We start from the raw sequence: 23,751 nt of genomic DNA, 5'->3' as shown, positions 1-23,751 counted from the left end.
TAACTGCTTAGTGTTAACTGTTCACATGTGCATGATTTCACCCTGGCAATTCAAAAATGGTTACTGTAGTTTGAAGACACAGATCTCCTTTCTCTCTGACAGAAAAAAAAATAGCGTATGTGGGTAGGGACGGAACCTTGTGTATCAAAAGTATTTTCTTGTTCATTTATTTGTCTACTTGTTTGTTGCCTACCTCCCTGCAGCCCACCACTCACTAGAATGTAGGCTCCATGAGAGCCGGAATATTGCCTATATTCATTGCTGTTGCCCCCTGCTTTGCAAAGTGATTGGCACATAGTAGATACTCAGTAAATATTTATCAAAGAAATAATTACTTTTTTCAATTGGAAAACAAGGTCCCCAAAAGGAGTGGTTTGGTCCGTTCCAAAACAGCTTTGTGATTAGCTATGTTTTTCTCTGGGCCTTTTACTGCTCAGAATCCCTGCCAGGAAAGAAATGCTAAAGCTCCCATCTTTTAAATATGTAGATCCCTGACATTTGGTTGCTTCATGAATTTTGCATTGCATAATGACAAGTGTTTAATTTTATAAACTCCTCCTGTAATAGATCATTTTCAAGGAGAGGCATAATCTGGAAATGCAGTGTAAAGTGCTGTTCCGAATTAGACAAATGTCTTCCCCGAGCCAGCGATCCTTTCCGTAGTAAATGTTTTCAAGCATTGACGGATTGGAAGCCATGCAAATAGTCTCAACACCCAGCTGGCTGACTGAGTCAGAGATGAGATGGTCCATGGATCCCTCCTTCCTCCAGGCTGCTGTGTACCGACCCTCAGAATATCTCTGGAGTGAAGGAAACACAAACAATTGACTTGTTTTCTGAGGCCCAAATGGCCTCGCTAGGTCTAATTTCTAATTCTTTTTCCTTTGCCACAAAAATGGAAGGGAGAGAGGTAGGGAAAAGAAAAATTATTTCTGGGTTCTGAAAGAGGGAGTTTAATGCTTTATGGTCTACCTTAAGCATCTATGCAATGTTCCAAGGCCTCTAGATCAGCTCATGTTGGCTTGAGGTTATAACTGGAAGAGAAGCCACACCACTGGGTAAGTTGTGGATAATCCATGCTTCATGACCCACACTTCTTTCACTGTTTGGCCTCAGGAAACTCACTGATCCTCTCTGTTCCTTGTTCTCCTTGTCAAAAAATATGCTCAATAGTGTTCCCTTTTGAACAGAATTCTGATGAAGAAAACTGAGATTAGTCTTCAAGTGAGTTGTTGTAAAAGCTATATGGTCCAAAGAAATGGGACTGGCTTCATAAATTACATACAAAGATTATTCATTACACGTATTTCAAGCAAGATCATCCTTATTGTGAAGCCACTGTGTCAGTTCAGTAGGAACATTGAAAAAAAAAAAGGTTAAGGATGCAAATTCATATGAAACACGGGCCCAATATATTTCATATGGTTTGTAAAGAAAAGGGCTGTTCGCAAAGAGACTTACAGTCAGTTACCCAGTCAGTCCTCAAGGGGGTCTGTGAGTCAACAAGGCAGCCCTGTGTAGCAGACAGAATAGTGGACAAGAATCAGGAGCCCTGAGTTTAGAAGACGTTTATGGAGTGACTATTACATTGCAGGCACTGGATAAGCTTTATATGGTTAAGAAACTTGCCCAAGGTCACACAGCTGGGATTCAAACCCCAGATGTCAGATACTGGTGCCATTCTCTTAACCATTATAACATACTGCCTGCTACTGAAACAATTTCTGGCAAGTCACACTCAGTTCTCACATCTAAGTTTCAGCTGAACTACATAAGCTCTAAAAGTCTTTTCCAGGTATAACATAATACTAGATTGAGCAAGCTATTCTGCTTCTTTGATGGAACGTAAATGTGTGTGTGTGTGTGTGTGTGTGTGTGTGTGTGTGTGTGTGTGTATACACACACAGCTTTCCAGCTCTGTCGTCCTCCTCCTCTATTGAGAGCCCATCTTGCCCAGCTCCATAAATGGAACTGACTAGTAACACTTTGGACACACACTTTTTGATGCCTTGCTAATTGTTTCAATAGCAAACTCATGCCATCCAGGCTTTACTGACCTTCCTTACTTCTAAGCAATCCTTCTCTTGTTTTGTTGATTCCCTGCCCCAATACCATAGCAGTTGTTCCAAATATTATTTATTCCCTTCCAGTACCCAACATCATTTATGACCCCTCCCCCACCTTACCTCCACAAGATAATCTTTCTTCCAACATTTCCGAGATTGGTGAGCCTAAAACCCCTATTCTTCACTTGACAGAATTTCTTTAAATGTTCACTATTCCTTTTCTCCGTTCTGCCTGTTTAAAGGTAATTATTGTCAGTCTTTTGTTTCAAAAACACTTCCTCTGCTGCTCCAACTTATGGAAACTTGTTCTATAATTTCTCCTTTCTCTTATGTTTTCCATCTCACAATCTTCTTCCCATTTGTCTAGAGACATACTCAAGGCCTGTACATGAATGAATACCATTGAAGATCTCCTATGTGCCAGGCACTGTGTTAGACAATTTGCACAAAATGTTTCCTTTAGTCCTTACAGGAACCTCAAAAGGTTGATTTGATTATTGGCACGTTATATGACAGAAAAGACCTAAATAGACATTTCTCCAAAGAAGATATACAGATTGCCAACAAACACATGAAATGTTGCTCAACATCACTAACCATTAGAGAAATGCAAATCAAAACTACAATGAGGTATCACCTCACACCAGTCAGAATGGCCATAATCAAAAACTCTACAAACGATAAATGCTGGAGAGGGTGTGGAGGAAAGGGAACCCTCTTGCACTGTTGGTGGGAATGTAAATTGATACAACCATTATGGAGAACAGTATGGAGGTTCCTTAAAAAACTAAAAATAGAACTATCATATGACCTAGCAATCCCACTAATGGGCATATACCCTGAGAAAACCATAATTCAAAAAGAGTCATGTCACAATGTTCATTGCAGCAGTATTTACAATAGCCAGGACATGGAAGCAACCTAAGTGTCCATTGACAGATGAATGGATAAAGAAGGTGTGGCACAGGTATACAGTGGAATATTACTCAGCCATAAAAAGAAATGAAATTGAGTTATTTGTAGTGAGGTGGATAGATGTAGAGTCTGTCATACAGAGTGAAGTCAGAAAGAGAAAAACAAATACCATATGCTTACACATATATATGGTTCTGAAGAACCTAGGGGCAGGACAGGAATAAAGACGCAGCCATAGAGAATGGACTTGACGACACGGGGAGGGGGAAAGGTAAGCTGGGACGAAGTGAGAGAGTGGCATGGACATATATACACCACCAAATGTGAAATAGATAGCTGGTGGGAAGCAGCCACATAGCACAGGGAGATCAGCTCAGTGCTTTGTGATCACCTAGAGGGGTGGGATAGGTAGGGTGGGAGGGAGATACAAGAGGGAAGGGATATGGGGACAAATGTATACATATAGCTGATTCATTTTGTTATACAGCAGAAACTAACACAACATTGTAAAGCAATTATACTCCACTAAAGATGTTAAAAAAATAAAGAAAATAAAATATATGCATACTAATAAAAAAAGTAAGAAAGTAAATAAATAGAGAAATAAGAAAAAAAATAATGCTAACAAACACTGGGTGACTGGGTCAAGGTCACATAGAAAAATAAATTGGTAGTGCCAGGATTTAAGCCAAGTTTGACTCCAACTTGGATGTTATTTCTACCATATCTCACTTCTTTCTTAATATAAATAAATAAACCCTTCCCTGAAACACTGCTGTTTTCTGTTTGTTTGTTTGTTTGGCTGCGTTGGGTCTTCGTTGCCGTGCATGGGCTTTCTCTAGTTGCGGTGAGTGGGGGCTATTCTTCGTTGTGGTGTGCGGGCTTCTCATTGCGGTGGCTTCTCTTGCCGCAGAGCACAGGCTCTAGAGCGCAGGCTCAGTAGTTGTGGCGCACAGGCTTAGTTGCTCTGCGGCATGTGGGATCTTCCCGGACCAAGGCTTGAACTGGTGTCCCCTGCATTGGCAGGCGATTCTTAACCACTGCGCCACCAGTGAAGCCCCAACCCTGCTGTGTTAAGCTTTCCTTTTGTCTCTCACTGCCAAACTTCAGTTAAATACAGCAAGTGTTTATAAAATACTAGTTATGTGCAAATGACCAAGCTACATGCTTCTTCCCAAGGGAAGACCAAGCTGAACAGCATAATTCTTCTCTGCCAGAAACTTCCAACCTAATAAGAGTAACAGATATGTAAATAACAAAGAAACAAGGCAGAAGAAAGTGCTAAATAAAGCTATCAGAATCTTCTGAGAGCACAAAGTACAATTAACTCTAAGGAAGGATCAGAGCAGAGAATTTCACAAAATGTTAGTTTCTGAGTCTTCCTTGAAGCATTCAAGGCACTTCTAATTGCCCTGCAATTCTCCCTTGGGAATGTGTCTTTTGCTCATATCTTCCTTTGTGTTCTCTCACTCCCAACCTACACTACCACAGAAGCCTCAGAATCGGTCTCCCCAACTCCAGACTTTCCCACTACAATCCAGCTCACAAAAGATTCTTTCTGCTGGGTTGTCTTTCTTTATGCCCAACTCAGATTCAGCACTACCTGAAGAAATACCTTCTGTGGCTCCCCACTGCCCAATGAGTAGGAATAAATTCATTAACTTGGTCCTCAACAATCATAGGCCCACCTACAGGGTTGTTATAAGGATCAAATGTGATAACATATAGGAGAAAGATGTGAAAAACATACTCTCTAAAGATAAGCTGCTATTAATATTATGATACACTTTACACTTGGGTCAGTGTCTGTTCCCTGAACTCACCTTTGGCTCATGTTATCCCTGTTCCTATAACGCCTCCCTTCCTCATTTCTAACTCTGAAACTCTATACTATATCTCTCAAGGTCCAGCTATATAAGGTACAGTCTTAAGAGAACATTTTCTGACCTCTCAATGAAAATTTCCTCTGACTACTCTGAATGTCCAGACAGCTTTACTTCTAAATTTCCCAGTGCATGTGTCGCAGCAAGCCAAGTATCATAGTTGAATATATGTCATAGCTTCCCTGTTTAATTGCAAGGCAAAGACCACTCCACTCATCTTGTAAGGTTTGTGTGACTAGCACAGTGTTTTATGTAAAGTAGGTATGCAAATATCTGTTGAACAGAAGACTATAAAATGGGAGGTTATGTCACTGTGTATTGAAATAATGTTAATGGAAGCAAAGGGAGGAATATTTCATAGATGTCTTGTTGGGGTTTAAGGCAGGGCATGAGGATACAGAAGAGACACACTTTTACAAAATAGCACCATTGTGGTGACCATTATGGAAAGAAGAAAAACCAAAACTGATTCAGCCCAAATCCTGTGTCTGCCCTTCCAATTCTTATTTTCCGCTACCAGTGAGCCACTGGAAAACCTAAATGGCAACCATTAGATTTGCCATCTTTCCCCCAGAAATTCAGAATTCAGAAATGGGGGCTATTTTGAAAATCAAAATGAGCAGCTTAAAGTCTCAGCTAAAAGCATACATTTTTCTGTTACTCTCCCTCAGTTCTCTCTCTCCCTCTGTGTTGTTTATGTCAAGTAACTAGGGGAGCTAGTTTAAGTGACATCTTGTTATAAACAGTTAAAGCGAATGATGCTGCTGGAAGAAGGGTGGGCCCAAGGAGATCTGGGACCATGGTCAAAACCAAAGGCCTCCTTTGTTGGGTGTAGTCCAGAGAGCTTAGTCTGGTTGGCCCCTCCAAAATCATGCAGGAAGCCAAAGGATCTCTGAACTCTGACTCATGGAAGCAGGGGACGGTGGCAAGGGCCTCCAGTCAGCCCCAGGTGTGCAGACTGCAGCTCTTCATTTACCTCTCACTGACCCCCAGTTGCCATTCCTATTATCACGACTGCATGGTGTTTGCAGAGCAGGTGAGTCCTCTCCCTGCTGTCACTTGGAATTCACATGAGGACTGAAAAGCGTGGCAGTGCGATCCTCAATTTTTGCCAGACTTTCTAGATTGATCTCAGCTTTTATTATCTTATCGTTTTCTCTCAGGAAATTCAAAATGTTTCTCATATGTCCCAATCCCACTTACTTTACTTCCTGGGTAATCTCCAGCAAATCACTCGTATCTATAAAATGTTCCCTTTTCTCTTTGCAGAAACGGGTAAGGGAGTCAGGGATGGTGTGCAGTTCTCTTCTTTTCCTGTCCATATTTTTAGAAGTAAAATTAGGTGTCAGAGATGGACAAAACTTCACACCTGGGATCAGAGTCAATGTAAAGAAATAAAATTTTTGTCCAGGCTCCTTTTTGTTTACTTAGACCCCCATTTTCCATACTCAAAATAATAATAATAATAATTCCCAATCAGCTTCTTGCCAGAACCCTACTACAGGGCAGGAATTAGGACATGAGCAGGGCCAGAATAACTTTCTGGGGCCATGTTTGCAATTTGGTGGCATTGTTTCTGCAACAATTATATACATAGACCTGTGTTGCTGCAAGAGGCTTAAACGTTTTCCAGGCATGGGAGGAAGGAAGTGGAATCTTTCACTGAATCCAAGGTCAGTGGTCCTAAAACTGATGGACCTGCCAACTACATGAGATTCCTGCCTCCTAAAACATCCTTCTCTAGATTGCTGGTCCCTGGGTCACACACACACTTCTTGGGCCTTTGACATTCCTGGGAACTCTGGTGGCAATTATTTTACCCAAACCATGAAGAAGAGTCCCTGGAGACAGTCGTGACCAACCAGCTCTCTCTTCCATCAGCCAGCCCACCAATGACTCTCCCAACTTGGCGATTGTTCTAACCTAAGGCAGGCATCTAAGTGTCTGGCTCTGCCACCTTTCTCCTGCCTAAGAATTTCCTTCCATATAGAACACTGAGCCATAAACCATGGAGACCCGGCAGTTCTAAGCTACCTGTGATCTCTTTATTGGAGGGTTTATGGAGTTGGAATTCATCCCAATATTCTATTACATTCCTTAAAAATTTGGGTATCCAACATAGGGAGGGGAAAAGACTGGAATTCACTCACTTGGGCTCAGAGCACCTTTTCCTCTTGGACACCTGAGTAGCATATCCTGTCACGATGACTGAAGCCCCGGCTCCCCAGGGATGAGGTTTATGGATGCCATACAACCTGGCAGCACTGACTTAAGGTGCTCAGTCTCAGCTGTATGTGAAATAATCCAGGCACTCCTGGGGATCCACAGAATGCTCTTCTTTGCTATTTATTTACTTGTTTATATTTATTGCTCCTTATTTTGAAAAGAACATGAGATTATCTCAAAAAGACATACATTAAATCATGTTAAAACATTAAGAGTAGAAAAAATAAAATAAAGCCAGGAGAAAGATTAGCACAAACAAATGCAGGCCATAAAGTTTGCACAGCTCCTAGAAGTGGGCTACAAATTTGGCTGTGAGCTTGTGAGCAGCCAAACAATGAAAAATATTATATGATTGGTAGTATCTCTGATATAAAAATAACACAGTTGCTATAAAGAAGCCAAACCTCTCTTAGTACTGAGACCAGAGAGGAATGTCTCCCTTGGATCTACATAAAGAGAACACTGCATAATGCCATGGACTTTGTAGTAAATCTCCTATGACAAAAAGAACAACTTTCATATGACCTTGTCGCAACTTCCCTCAAGAATGACACAAGAGCAAAGCACAGCTCAATAAAAGCAGCTGTCCAAAATCATTTTGAACAAGAAAAATAGACTATTAAACAAATTCTGAAAAAATAATCTTCCAAGAGAGTGAAATAAAGTGATTTAACTACCCAGCTCTCTTGTGTTTTAAACTGATCTTAAAAGTAAATATTTAAATATATGGAGAAATGAGTTATCTAGAAATCCTTCAGGCCATTCTGTGTGACTACTGTTTCTTTCAGTTGAGAATTTGCGAAGAGTTGGGCAACAGAAAGCTAGAGATTATACTTTCAGCAAGAACCTGAAAAACCAATAGCTGCTGACTAACAGCAGTGCCATAAACTCTATGGCTATCAACTAATCAGGGGGAAGCATCTGGTCACTTTACAAAAGAAGGAGGGGAAGGAGGAGGAGGAATAGAGGGAAAGGGAGAGGAAAGCGACTCTTTTCTAGGATACGTGGTAGACTAGATGACCATAAGGAGTTGAGCTAGGCAAGAGTAGGGATGGAACCAAAATAATCGTGAATTTGATCTCTATATCTTTAAGCAAGTTCCTTAAATCCAAAAATCCTTGATTAATTCCAACTCCAACCAAGGAGATAATACTTTTCGTTTTCTATGGCTATGTTTTAAGAATGACTGTATTTTAATTACAGGCAAGATGATATTTTAGGACATTTAAGGAAAGCTATCTATAGCTTTTCCATCTATTCGAGGGAATTTCAAAGTATTCTAGGTTCCTTTAGTATGAGAGCACTGAAGGTGCTATGTAAATGTAGGTCATTATTACACTTTGATGACATTCCCCTTCAAGCAAAACTGCTAAAATCTACAAAGTACAGAATGAAGCACACACACTTCTTATTATTTGGGGGTAATTAATTAGCAAGCACATAAACAATTTACTCAGTCACAGGAAGACAGAGTAATACTATTAAACATGTGGGCCTGGAAATCCAATGCTGGTAGTTACCTTATCTGCCCCAGTGCAGAGGAAAAAATACAGAACTGACCCCATTTCCCCCCACATCCTCCCTTCACACCCCCACACACACCCACACCACACACACACACACACATACACACACACGCACACACACACACACCCCTCTAAGATGAGAGTGCAGACTCTTTAGGGACTGACATTTTCCTCAGAAAGACACCAAATAAAGTCCACATTAAACTATGTATTCATTCCTTCCAGAAACATGCTTTGTCTGAGAAAGTACTGAAACAAAATCGTACATGCTGCACACTAGCCACTATCCACCATCCCTACTAATGGTGCAAGAGGAGGGCAGGTCACAAATACAAAACAACAAAAATATTTTTTTAATGTATCAACTTGTATTAGACTTTGGAACGCAGGAGCTTTAGAGTTTAGTTTAGAAGTGTTTTATCCTAGACACAGTACATAACTGGAAAGACAAACTGGAATTACAGTAAACAGAGCGAAATAACCAGCCTTAGATGAACATTTGCCACAGTCAGTCTATGCAGTAGATAATCAACCTTCATAGAAAATGGAGAGCCACCTCAGTTTAAGAACCTATGCAAAGTTACACAAAGACCTGTAATCATGTAGGTATAAATGGAAGTAACTTACACACAGCTCCATTAGAGTTTGTCTCTAAAATTGTAATGTCTTTCTCCAAATCTAGTTTTCCAAATGTGCTCATCACTGGTAACTTTTTCTCCCTCTATTTTGAATGTGTCTATAATAACTGGATCTGGTTTAATGGTCATCACATTAATCCAAGAGTAAGAAATGAAAAGAATGATTCATTTCCTATTCTAGAATTTTAAATACAAATTAACAAAAAAAAAAAAAAGAAAGAAAGAAAAGCTCCTCTAAATCTCCCTTAAGGATTTTGATGGTTGAGAAATATGCAGAGCACTTGAAAGCAATAAAAGAAATAACCTAAGAAAATTAAGCAAAATGAATTTGCAATTAGTTTGTGAAATTGCGATAAATGCATTTTGAAAGCAAAGAGTAAAATGTAACTTTGTTCAGTATAATTTGAAATTGCCTTTTGTGCTTAATATAGTTCACTTATAATTAGATGAAGATTTTGTTCTGGTTTGAAACATTCAAAGTTCCATCTTGAGATTGCTATGTACTATGTACACAGAACTTTTCAGCAAGAAAGTCTGCTGCTGCTGCTGCTGCGATTGCTTTGACAGCCTTTATCCTAGTTTTATAGAAACGAAAGAGTGAAAGAACACAGCTGGTTTGAACAATGGAGCATGTTCAACATTAGGCCAAACACTTTAGATATTGCAAAATATTGCAGGCTATATTTATAGCTCTTAGCAGGTTTTTGAAATTCATGCTGATACTGCCTAACTCCTGCTTATTGGACCAAATTGCCATTTAATGATTAAATTATCTTTTGGTTTAAAAGTTTGCTTTCAAAAGCAATGACACTCAGACTAACCTCTTGGCAATATCAAAACAGTGATGACTTAAAACCCTTTCTAAAGTATTTCATGATGTCTTAAAAACTCAAGATCATTCTAGTTACTGAGAGAGTTTAAAAGACTTTTGTTGATTTGCCTTATTTTTTCCCTAAAGAAAAGGAATATCCTGCCTCTGATAACCTCTCTTCCAGTCATGTCTGTGTATGACTTTTAGTCCTAACGCACAGCACCATGAAATATGTGTTAAAGTCTCAATTTTATAGATGTGATATCTGAGGCCCAGGAGGGGTCTATCCTGCTGAAGTTAATTTTTGAGAAGTCACACAACAAGGTAAGTAGTGAAGTCAACACTCAAACAAAGGGTTTTCTGATTCTGAAGCCAGTGTTCTTTCTACCATACCATGGAGCTTCTTGTTAGCAGAAGAGTCTATCACGTGGTTGTATCCCATTGACCTTGGACAGCGGCTGCCATAATACCTACCCAAGAAATGTTTGTCATTTGAAGGATCAAGGGAAGCTGACAAGTTGCTACTGACTTGTGAATAAAATATTTACATAATATTTTAAAATTGATCCCAAATATTCTAACTGATTCTCCCTAGAACAGAAGGGCTTGGTAAAGTCCTACTCTTCATACCCTAGAAGAGTAGTCAAGTTCTTTCAGAACCAGGGAGGAAGGGCTCCCAGAACACAGAGGCTTCCACAGAGAGCACTTTGTGGTTCTCAAACTTGCCTACATATAAGAATCTCCTGGGAACATTTAAAACTCACAGCAGAAATTAACACTGCATTGTAAATCAATCAACTCTATTTCAATTAAAAATAAATAAATAAGTATCTTGCCCAGGCCAATTGAATAAGATTCTCCCTGAGGGTGGGGCCAAGATTCCTAGACCTGTGAACTTCCTTGAGGAGCCCCTGAGGCTGACCTGCAATGTCCAGCTGGATCCCTAGAACTTCTGAAACAGCTTGGAGGCCAGCCCTATAAAGAGACAGAGATTCAAACTGGCAGCTTAATCGTCTACCCAAAGCATGTGAGTCGTGGTCTTACTATGTGAACCACACGGAGCTGCTCCCCCGAATTTATTCCCAGGAGTCATAGCGGGGAGACAAACAGGAATTGGGTACCACCCGTACACTTGGTGGTAGGTGGCAGGTGCTACAAATGAACTGGCTGCAGTGCACTACTAAAAGCTGTCACTGACCCCAAAAGAGGAGAGGACCATCGAGCTATCTGCTCTCAGAGAAACACTTGAGTCTCAGATGGGAGAGACAATTGCTCTGAGTTCTGAGCCCAGGCAGTGGGTAGGAAAGGCTTATCAAACAAGATACGTCACTGGGTCTTTCAAGGCATAACATGATGCTTCATACAAGTAAATTAAAGGTTTACATGATCCAGTCAAATAAAAAATACCTAGGGATCTCATTTTTATTGTTTTATTTCTATGAAGACTTTGAGACCCATGTCCTCTGCCTTTTTATTTCCCGTAGTAACCGATACATTGCAGGTTCTCAGTATGATTTTTCTGTTTTGAGAGACTATTGCTTTCACCCATAGCATTTTTATTTCCTTCCTCGGTGATTTTTTTTTTTTTTTTCAGGATGTCCAAGAATTTCTTTTTTTTTTTTTTTAACATCTTTACTGGAATATAATTGCTTTACAATGGTGTGTTAGTTTCTGCTTTATAACAAAGTGAATCAGTTATACATATACATATGTTCCCATGTCTCTTCTCTCTTGCGTCTCCCTCCCTCCCACCCTCCCTATCCCACCCCTCTAGGTGGTCACAAACCACCGAGCTGATCTCCAAGCTGATCGCCCTGTGCTATGCGGCTGCTTCCCACTAGCTATCCACCCTGCGTTTGGTAGTGTATATATGTCCATGCCACTCTCTCACTTCGTCATAGCTTACCCTTCCCCCTCCCCATATCCTCAAGTCCATTCTCTAGTAGGTCTGCCTACAGCAGAGTCATTTGAATACTTATCTAAACTCCCAACCTATATCCACTCTTGTCATTCCCAAATAAAACACCTGGAGGGCAGGGGCTATGTCTTTTTCATCTCAAAATTCTCCAACATAAACTGGCAAGGTGACAAGTACACAGGAAGTACTTAATAAATGTTTGTTTTTGTTTGCCTTCTGAAAGTGTTCATAAAGCAACTGCTGGAAAAAAAACATCAGAAGGTAAGTAGTGATCCAGGACCAGAAAGTGAATAAAATATAAATTTCTCAGATGTATATACTAGGCTATTGGGTACAATGAGGTGCCTGTTACCAACATACAACAGGCAAGTAGCTCAAAGGAAAACTTATTTCTTTGGGAATTCTATTGAACTTTAATAATCAGAATCACAAATTTTATTTGTTGGTTGCTTCTGTTTTTCATTTGGGTAAATTCTGTATCTTTCTGATCTGCAAGTTCCTGGGAGGCCAGCATATTCCTCATGATACATAATATTATACTTGACACACAGAACATATTAAACAATATTTGATTAAAAAAGAGAACATATGCGATAAATAGTCTAGGAAGTCTTGTTTCTCTTGTCTTGTATAAGTAAATTACAACAAGATACCAGAATGTTGATACCATAGGATAGGTTTCTAGACTACAATATGTGAAGGCTGAAAGGAGGAAGGCTGAAAACATGCATATTTATGGCTCTTCAGCTCTATAGTTTATCGAAAAAAATTAATAGTAGTTTTTAAAACCTAATTTAGTCCACTCTTATTCGTTCCAAACTAAGGTCTTCAAATATTATCAGGGTTTACTCATCAGTATTGACGCTGTTGTTCACATAAGAGTATCAATACGTCATTCACCCACTGATTGAGGGAATAACTTAGTTGAATTATTTCCCATTTCATTTAAGTGGGGGAAATTACACACACCATTTCTATTTACTTTATGAAACCATGAAATAGAAGCATATTTTCAAGAGTGCATGTTTTTTAGGAAAAAAAAATGACCATCATGTGATAATCCATACCAAAATAGAGCTCAAAACCACTGTCTTAAAAAGACATCCTTCTTTAAGAGTTTAAAACAAAAGATAGATTCACCTCAATACCAACATGCCTTTACAAATGCATTCCCATTACCTCAATTGTTTCTCAGCCACTCTCTGCCCTCAAGACCCAGATTAAATGCCACATTCTCTGTTAAATATTATCTTGACTTTTACTCTCCACTCAAAAATAGTTCATTGTTTTCTCAATGGTCCTGTATCATGTTTTATACGATTTTATGATAGAACTTCATTAATTAACTTATCCATTTATTCAATAAGTATAAGTGGCTTACCATTTGTCAGGCATCATGCTTGGCATCGGGAATATGGAGAGAGGCACAACACTAGCTCATCCAAAGTTCTCTCCCATACTGTAAGCTCCCTGAGGTATGATGTGTCTGTTGAATCAGCTGAGCAAGCCAAGGGCAGCAGATGACAAGAGCCCCCAGAATTATTGTGAAGCCCACAGCCCTGCCAATTAGGCCTCCACCTTCTCTTGTTTGGTTCCTTTTTCTTCCTCTGATCTAAAGTCAACATTTCCCCGCCTCCCTCTACTCCTCTCCTTTGACCGTTCCTGCTATACTTCTATCCATCACCCATAAAATTGAACCCATTATTTTCTCTACCCAAACATCGACCATCTCCCCAGTTTCCCAAGGTACAAACCTGAGGGTCATCTTCAATATCCCTCTTTCCCTGACCTTCCACATGCATGAAACAATTAAAAACTGGTGGTTCTGTGCCCTAAATTACTATTGCAGTCATCACCCTCTCTCTCTCTCAGTCTTCACTGGTCCCACTTTATTTTCCTTTTCATCTTCTGCCTGGACTATTTCCATAGCATTTTAGCTGGTCGCTGCTTATTGTAGGCTATCTCTACACCAGTTTGTTCTTTACTTTATGCCAGTTTTCTCTCTAAAATACAAATCAGATCATTTCTTTCTCACCACCTTTCCTCTCACTAAAAGGTACTGATGGCTTTTCTTCACCTTCCTAATAAGGTGCTGAGAGGTCCAAGTCTCTCTCTCTTGTGGCACACAGACTCTTTGTGAGCTGCCTTGCTTTAGGCAGAGCTCTCGGAACTCTCTGCGGCTCACTCCTCCTGCTCAGGAACGCACACTAAGGTGACCAGGGTTGCCCTTAGGAAAACATAAATGTGAAATGTGGAAAGCTAAAGTCTCTCACATCGCATACTGTGTTGCTTAGGGAACTCACATAGAGGATAAGAATTTTATCAAGCTCTGTCCAAGGGACAGTGATTCTGTTCCTCATAGATGTGCATAATCCAATCACTATATTAGAACAAGATTAATAATGAACATCACAAAGTAAGTTGGGGCATCTTCTGAAAACTGTGCTTCCTTCCAGGGGCACTCAGCTCTTATGCAGAATGTTTCCATCATTTCTATGACTGAATCATGGAATTTTAAAACTAGAGGAGAACTACAATAATCTAATCCAATCTCATTTCACAGATGAGAAAACTCAAGCTGAGAACATTGAGACATTTGTCCAACTAATAAAGATCCATCCCCTTACCTCCTCCCAACAACAAAAAGTAAGATTTTATAATATTAAACAATAGGTTCATTTATGAATTTTTCTGAGCAAACTCATTCATATGCCAGAGTCTTCATTCCACTGTGGTTTCATCTTTAAAACTCACTTCTTATTTTGCATTTTCAATTAGACACAAGGTGAAATGTCTCTTTATGGAAATCTTGACTCACTTTTACCTGTCGCTGTGGGTGTATTAAAGTATATGAAGTTATAAAAAGATATGAAATATGAATATAATCTAGTTTAATTATTTCCATCCTCCAAAGGCTATGATTGCACTTAGCTATTAGTGAAATCTCCAGTGGCTTAACTTCATGCTTAGAAAAACAGTGAGTAGAAAGAAAGGCTAGGAGCTGAGTGAAAAGTACCAAAAAAGAGCATTTATCTTCACCAAAAGAACATGTCCCCATGATGGAAAAACTGTAGCTTCGTATAGCACCTGTGAGTCAAAGATGATGACAATATTTGGCAAAGTTAAACCCATCCAAGTTCAGTCCATTCATAGATCACTGAGCTACTTTTTAAGTGAAAAACACTGGAAGCATTTTTATTTGATAAATTACTTGTACTTCCTTGTCTGTTCCTTTCCATTAGCCAAGGGCTAAATCTCTTGGCAAATGAATCACAATCGCACTTGAGACCAACCGGCCACTGTGGTATGCAATTTTTTGCATAGACTGATGTCAGCAGCACTCTCTAATTTTCAGGATGGTTAATCTGCATCAATATAATAATTTGCACCTGAGTTTTAAACATCTATGTTTGCATACATCATTTTTTTTTATCATGCTGATATATTTTGATCCCTGGCTTTTCCATGCTAAGCAACTGGAAGCCAAGATTTTCCAAAACTCTGAACAAGCATACTGCGGGCAGTATCTTACGCATCTCTCGGATTGCTAGGGAGTTGATTATGATCTGGAAAGGAAAAGAAGACTTTTTGTCTATTTCACTTGGCCAAACATTGTTTCCCCTGGCCAAACAATTCTCTTGACCAAATATTTCTTAGGAATCAAACTCAATGTCATAAGGGTCTTGCCTAGTTTATATTTCCTGTGATATTTCCCTTTCCTAGGCTGCATGTCTATTCTTTCTTCAGTTGCATCTCTGGACTTGAGAATTTTTCCACACAGGCACACACACTTACCACCATCCTCATGTCCCTGTCCAGGGCACATACCGTCTCATATAAGCCTTACATGCTAAGAAAAGTCTCTACTCACAGCATTGTCCCCATGTCCTGACCAAGAAAGAGACTTATCATGTAGATCTATCTATGTCCAAAGTATACAATTGGGAAAAGAGAGAAGTGCTCAGCTATTATCTGAGCTCCAAACTTTGGAGGGAGCCTCAACTGTCAGAACTTATTGCTTACTCAAGGAGGCAACTGGTTGGGGTAAATGAGGGAGTTTCTCTACAGAGGTTAAAATGATTTGAGACTCAAATGCACACCCACAATTGACATACTACCTCCTCTATCATCACGAAGGCAAAGTGATAGTACTATCATATCTCCTTTCCATGCTCATCTTCTTAAATTACTTATTGATTGACAACTTTTGACTTATTTCCCTTCAAGCCTTCCCTCCTTGTTTACTTTAGTCATTTCATGTGTATAAAAAAATGTGGAAGGGTTGGCAATAAGTACCTTTTTACGGATTATTTTGGCAAGACTGTCCCTCTCTGTATTCTTCAGTGGCACCAGTATTACACAGCTCCTCTAAGTGGGAGCTGGATGAATGCAAACAGGGTCTAAATCTGTCACTGTGGCTTCAAACCATATGGGGTGTAAATAAATGGAAGACTCAAGATAAGGAGTCCTAATCCCACCAAGGTCTCAATTCTCGTGAATGACCTTGGCATTCCAGATCTCCAGGCTGCTTTTATAAATTCACTCTTTACTGTGAAGAATTTTAGACACCAAAGCAATGGCAGTAAGTGCTAAGACCCTATTAGTTGATCAATCTTCTAATAGAAACTCCTTAGGCTTACAGTTAACCACAGTATAAAAGAATTTTTTATTAAATATATAATACATATTTTAAATAAAAAAACATAAAATGTGCTTCTCATTCCTCATTTCTGAACCAAAGAAAATGGTATTTTCCTCACAGCATTGTGAAGTTTAAATAAGATAATATATTTAAAGTGCTAGTTCTTAGCACTGAGCCCAGTATTTAAAAGGTACTCATTAAATATAATGTATTATTATTGGATCAGAGATCTTGATGATATTTGTTGTCTATACATAACACAAATCATGGATTTCCATGGTTTATGCTTAACACTCACAATGGACACACTGATGACTTTTCATTGGGCATCAAAATAGCTAGGTGATTGACCTAATTTTTCATCTTTCAGTGAGCTGATGTAGCATTATGCAGACCCAGCCTAAGTGGACCATTAATTCCAAAATAACTGAAGGATGAGCCCACACACTTGACCTGTTTTCAGCCTCTCTGTTGAGAGTGACAGCAGAAAGTTTAAAGTTGAGTCCATTTGGCATTCAGGCATTAACAAATATTAAAGAACTGCAACCTAATCACACCATCACTTCTCAGCTTATACATTCAGGCATTCACAAATATTAAAGAACTGCAACCTAATCACACCATCACTTCTCAGCTTATACATTCAGGCATTCACAAATATTAAAGAACTGCAACCTAATCACACCATCACTTCTCAGCTTATAAGTGAGGCTGTGGGATTATTAGCTCTGCTCTCAGTGACACAGAGGTTGTTTGGAAACTAAACGTCTGCGAAAACCCTCATTCTGATGGGGTTCAGATCCTTTATATTGTACAATTATGCAACTTATCTCACAGGACTGTTTCTAAGGAGAATTTATTCTATGATACAAGCTTCTTTGAAGCAAAAACTATTAACATTAAATAATGAAAATGTTAAAGGCTGGCATAACACAAGTTGTACCCTCAGTGATACTGAAAAAGCTTATATGACTTTGGCAAGGCACTTACTCTTCCTTCCTTCCTTTCTCCCTCCCTCCCTTCCCTTCCTCTCTCTCAGTCTCTTTGTCTCTGTCTCTGCCTCTCTCTCATATAGAAAGGAGATCAGCCTAGATCTGGATGGAAAATAGGCTTCAATTTGTTTATCAACTGATCATTTGGGAGCGTCTTTCTGGAGTGTTACATCAGGAAGGATTTCAAGGTTGAATAGGGGTTCATCAGGAAAGAGTTCTATGATTGATTAGTAATGTATGACAAGGGGGAGGAAATTAGCATCACTCTGAAGTCTGTTTGCTAGCCCTAGATTGGAAAAGCTTCAAATCTCTCCCAACTGAAAAAACGCTATCAACCATTCTTATAAAGAGCCACTAAAATTGAGAAGCCCTGGCTCACAGACGCACTTCAAATCTGATGTCTACTCAAGTGCCACCAGAGGGATTTCAAGGTTGTACTAACAGAATTACCCATGGAGGTCCCTAAAGTAGAAGGACAGTCCACTGGAATTTGTACTTTTAACCTAAGTTGTAGTGAGAAGAGATGCTGAAAAGACTCTTTGATGACCCTTATGAGGATAATTCACCTCTGAGCCACGAAATTTAGCTCCACCCACCCCCCACCTTCAGAAATGATGAAAGTGGGTAGGACAGGAACCCCTCCTCAGAAACTGGATCGTTAGCCTTATAAAAGAAAGGGAAGTAAGGCAACTTTGGGGGTTTCAAGAATTGAGAAGGAAGAATTACCCAACAACTGGAGGACAGATCCACATAATGGACAGACAGGTATATCAGGCCCTTGGCAGGAGGGGTTGACTAGACTGGCTCTGATGCAGTGTGCCTGGGGTTGTGGGTGCCTTGGGGGACATCTGTGTATGTGACTGAAAGAGCTAAGCTCTAAGAGCAATGACTCTGGGATGATCCAGGATAATCCTGGGCATTCTAAGCTTAGCCATTTTCCCTCCATCTTCCCTCCATCCTCCCTTCAAGATGACCATCCTCCCCTTAAGGACCATGGGGGCTGATGAAAAGACTTGGCCAATAGGTATCAGTACTACTATAGTCTGTGTGGGACTTGGTAATAACCACACTACGTATGTAGCATCACAAGAACCAATCCCCAGATTTATTCTCACTGGATACAGAATTCAGACCTACAAGTCAATTAGGCTGTGTAAATTTCCAGGAGTAGACACAAAAGAGAAATGCAGGTCTTGTTGAAGAAAAATAAGACTTTTGTCCCCAGAGTTTTTGAAACAGTTCCTATGGACTACACTAGAACCACAAATTAAGAGATAGCTCCTGGTATATCTCACAATACTGTTTCAATAATTACTATGAAAAGCAAACCTGAAGGCCAAAAGGGACATGGCTTCATGTGACACAGCAGGATATACAGAGGGTCATTTTCAAGCCCTCAGTTACCCCACATCTATGGATAAATTCATGCCTTCCCTTTCCTTCCTTCCCCTCCTCTCCTCCCCTTTTCACAGGTGCTTGCTCTCTCACTCTCTCACTCTCAGCTCTTTCTCCTAAAATCCTTAAATCCTCCTAGCCTTTACTAAGTGCTTTCAGCAAATCCAGCCTCCCTTCTTTCTTCCTTCTCTCCTGTTGTTGGCACCTCCACCTGCCCTTACTCCATCCCCGCTTCTCAGCATTTTCCCCAGCTTCTTTCAAAGCCTGTACTTGGAAGGAATCTGGTCAGCTCTCCCCTTCAAAGATTTACTTCATTCATAAGACTTGATATGCTGACTCTCCCAAGGGTATTTACATTTTGACAGGAGACAAAATCTTACATAAAAAGGAATAAAGCTGTAATGTTAAATTTTCAATCATTGTAAAACTAATGGAGGGAGCTATTGAGATATCAGAGGAGTCTTCCCAAAGCCCCTTAAAAAAAGCTATATCTTCAATTCCATAATACAGAGTTTTCTAAGAGGTACCTGCTGGGATGTCTTGGCCCTGATTTGGATCCTACCCTGTAATTTTTCTGGGGTGCTGTTCTCTCATCAGAACCAGAACTGCTGGTGCCCAGGACTCAGTAGCAATAATTCTCCTGGAACATTCAAAGACTTTAGAGCCTGGAAAGGCTTGGGAAGGAAGGAGTTAATTCTCTGAAGTGCCCATCAAGGTTGAGTTAATGGGTCTTAACAGAAACCTGAGCAGGAGACCAATCACCTGCATTCAGACTGACCACTTTTCTGTGGAATCCTAGGTGGTCTGCCTGAGCAGGTTTCCCCATGCCCTGGGGAGCCAGGGGCTCTGAGAAGAATCCAGTTCAATGAAGAGCAAAAGAATGATTAATAGTGCTTCCTGCCCTCGGGTTAGAGATGGGTGGGCTGCAGAGTGCTGGAAGAAAAGCGAACAGCTGAATATTAAATTGCATGTGGACAGAAACCACTTACAATTTAGATTCAATATCATTCTGGTGATTGAGGGATACAATCGAAGCCCACTCTTAGCAGGGCAAAGAGTAAGCTGCTGTGCCCTTTTTATTTAATTTTTATTAATTTGTTCATTTATCATTAAAGATCTTTTAAAAACTCAGTAGCATTGTCTTTATTATCTCAAAAGGTATAGTAACTATTTAGTACCACATTTATATTTTAAGGAAGAAGGAGATTGCATGTGTGGGCCTTCTTACTGGATGTATATATTGTATATGCACATACAGAATATACGTACGTATGTGCATATACATTTACAATATATAGATTATAAAACACGAATGAATTCATACTATCAGGTGAACCTGCACAGCCCTGTTTCTCAACATAGGGGTTTGGAATGGTGCAGTGTGTAACAGCAATATGGGCTCTGTGGGAGGGACTGAGAGGTTGGGGAGAGATAGAGGCTTGATGAGTGAGACTGAAAGTCATTTCTCTAGTTCCGCCTCCAGTGCCCTCCTGTGAATCAAGGTTGCTTGTGACATTACTGGTGGCAGTTTAAATAAAACAGATGAAAAACAAGGTTGTTATTCCAGAAGTAAAATTTAAACTGGAAATTAAATTTAAGCACACTGAGAACTCTCAATATACAAAGAGAGCACATATCCTGTGTGAGCATTTGTACTGGTTATCTGCATGTTTGTGCACACACATACATGCAACAGACATGTGTGGGAGACAGAATTCCTGAATTCAGACCAGGCTCTGCTGCTAGCTAGCTAGTGAGGTAATCAGGCAATTCAAGTCAACACAAAATCTCCATTTGCTTTTCAATAAAATGAAGGAGTTAGATACCCTCATGGTCCTTTACAACTTTTAAGATTTCTAAACATTTGTGTATAGAAGGTCATTATCAAGCAATTAGGAGAAACTCTTGTTCTTTGCTCTGACCCCTGGAATGCAGTGTGTAGAAAGGAGCCACTCTCTGGAAGGTAGTAGAAGCTCTAGGACCGCTATGACAAAGTGCAGGCCATGTCCCTCAATCTCTCTCCCTGACTCAAAAATGATGGTTACATGCATAGACTTCAAAGTCTGACAGGTTCATGTCCAAGTCCAGCAATACCAGTCACTAGCTATGTACCCTTTGACCTGTTACTATATGGTTCAACCCTCCATATCCAAGGGTTCTACATCTGCCGCAGTTGGTTGAAGCCCACAGCCCTACATATTTTATATAAGGGGCTTGAGCATCCATGGATTTTGGTATCTGTGGGGAGTTCTGGAAACTGAGGGACGACAGTACTATCCTAATCCTCAGTTTTTCTCCCCTGGAAATTGAAGATCACAATGTCCACCTCAACAAGCTCTTTTAAGGCTTAAGTGTGAGAATGTGGATGACATTTTGGCATGATGCTGACCACACATTAAGTGTTCAAAATAACTCTGTGTGTATTGATATATATGCATGCCAATATATATTTAACATATTATATATTTATTTTTAAATCTCTGGTAAGCTTGATTTATACAGATTTATAGAAAAAAACTATTGTTATTTGGCAGTGGGAAAATAGAAATTATTCATGAAGAATAAGGTTTTCATTTTCTATGGAAAAGAGCATCTGCAAATCAGGAAAAATAAGTATGATGAGATGAAATGTACAGACAACTGAATACTATATTTTAGATACCCGGTCAACCACTAAGAATTATTCCAAAAACGTCCTTATTTATGTCCTATTAACTGCCTATAACATGGATGGCTGGAGAGGCCCCTTGATGATCCCAGGGCTAAAGCCTCAAAGATTAAGCACCCTATCTATGCGTTCATGTATTTACTAAATACTTCCTTTGGATTCCTCCATAACTGAAGGCTCCAGAAGAGCAGGGGCCATGCCTATCTTGCCCAATGCTGGATCTCAAAGGCTTAGAACAATGCCTGGCACATTATAGGTGCTGAAAAAAATACCATATTATAGACATCATATTTATTTGTTCTGTTCATTGTTTCCTGTCTCCTCCTGCTAAAATGTAAGCTCTGCAAGGCAGTGAACATTACTTTGTTCACTGATGTGTCCCAAGTGTCTAGAACAGTGCCTAGCACATTGTGGGGCCTTCATAAATGTTGTGAGGACGATGACTGAAAGCGGGTAGGGACAGTGATTTAGGAACAGTAAAGTCTCAATACTCTAGGCTGTTCAAGGAGCTTCTTAACCTTCAGTTTCAAATGGAGGTTTCAAGGAAAATAGCTTCTACTGCCCCTTAAATGCAGAGCATTCAGCTAAATCACCAGACCTTTCAGGAGTTTCTGAGAAAATGAAGACAAGGTAAAAAAGTCAGTTCCATATCCAAGGTTGCAAAGGCTGTTCCACATTTATCCAAACTCACGCTCTCCTACACTGGTTTGTCAAATCTTTTATTTAAATATCTCATTATCTAAGACAATTTTGTACTTACTGTCATGAAGGCTTATGAAACCTACAAACCTGTCTTGCTGGAACAGGTACAATTTAAGCCAGTGATTGTTCAAAAGAGAAAGGAAAGGTGAAGAATGGCACCACTGTGAAGATTCAGAGCAGGAAGGTAGACAGCCCTTGGAGCTAACCTCTATTCTCCAGGGTGTCTATTTAGGCTCCTTAGACAATGCATGTAGCCTAAAGATAGAGGGGGAAAAATTGTAAGTCTTCATGTATAATTTTTGTTGTTATATCTAAACTGATAGTTGAGGGTTAGGAGCTGAAACAATATTTTATAGAAGTATCATGTTGAAGTTTTTGCAGGTTTCAAAATATTTAAATATGTAAATTTCAATGAAGAGATGTTCAGGTTTTTTGATAGTCTAATGATTTTAAGCATCTCATTTCTAGTCACACACTGACAAAAGATGTTCAGATTGCAGTGTGAGATCGTTTCTATGGTTACAGTTGTTTCCTAGCATTTTAGTGACATCTTTTGTGAGCATTGGCTGCTTCACTTATTTGTCACTAATGTATGTGTAGAACTATAGTTAATAGCCTTGGGCGGACAAAAATTTTTTCTTCTGAATGGCTGTATTGTTTTTTAGCAGCATTTTTCAATAAGGTGACAATGCATTAGAATACTAATGGTATGTATGTTATTTTAAGATGTCAAGTTTTCAATAAAATGATAATGAAAATTTTGCATTTCATTTAATAGTTAAATATTCATGAATTTTCACAGCATGATGAACTGAGTGAAAAATAAAGAAACTGTATAATGTATAATACTAAACATCATAAATCAAGTTTCTTTTCATAGAAGCTATTCAAGAGTGTTTAATATATGGTTCTTCGTGGATTTAGACCAATCTGAGCTAAATTAAAGGCACCTAAAAAGGAAACTTGTTTAAACCAATTTAACATATTTTAACACAGCATGTTTACCATGTAACAATATAAAGGAAAATGACACATTACAAACAATATATACATTATAGAAAAATTATGATGACTAAGTGGGGAATATAATCATCCAGCAACAATATTTTAAAGAAAGAAATTGTGAAGCAGGAGGTGGAGGCATGCATGGGAGTAGAGCCCTGTGACATAACCACCTATTACTATAGGAGGAAAGTAAGCATAGAAATTGGGAATCTAAAAGTTCTGTCCAATGATGAGCCTGTTTCAGGCATTAGGCTAATTTCTAGAGAACCAGGCATGAACATCATGTCTTCCCTCTGGCCCAGGACTGATTCAGTCCTAATGCAAATGTCAGAGTAAGGAAAAAACACTGCCCAATATTAGGGGT

Source organism: Kogia breviceps, chromosome 3, assembly GCF_026419965.1.
Source record: "Kogia breviceps isolate mKogBre1 chromosome 3, mKogBre1 haplotype 1, whole genome shotgun sequence".
Lineage (NCBI taxonomy): Eukaryota > Metazoa > Chordata > Mammalia > Artiodactyla > Physeteridae > Kogia > Kogia breviceps.
Note: the sequence above shows the minus strand (reverse complement) of the source record.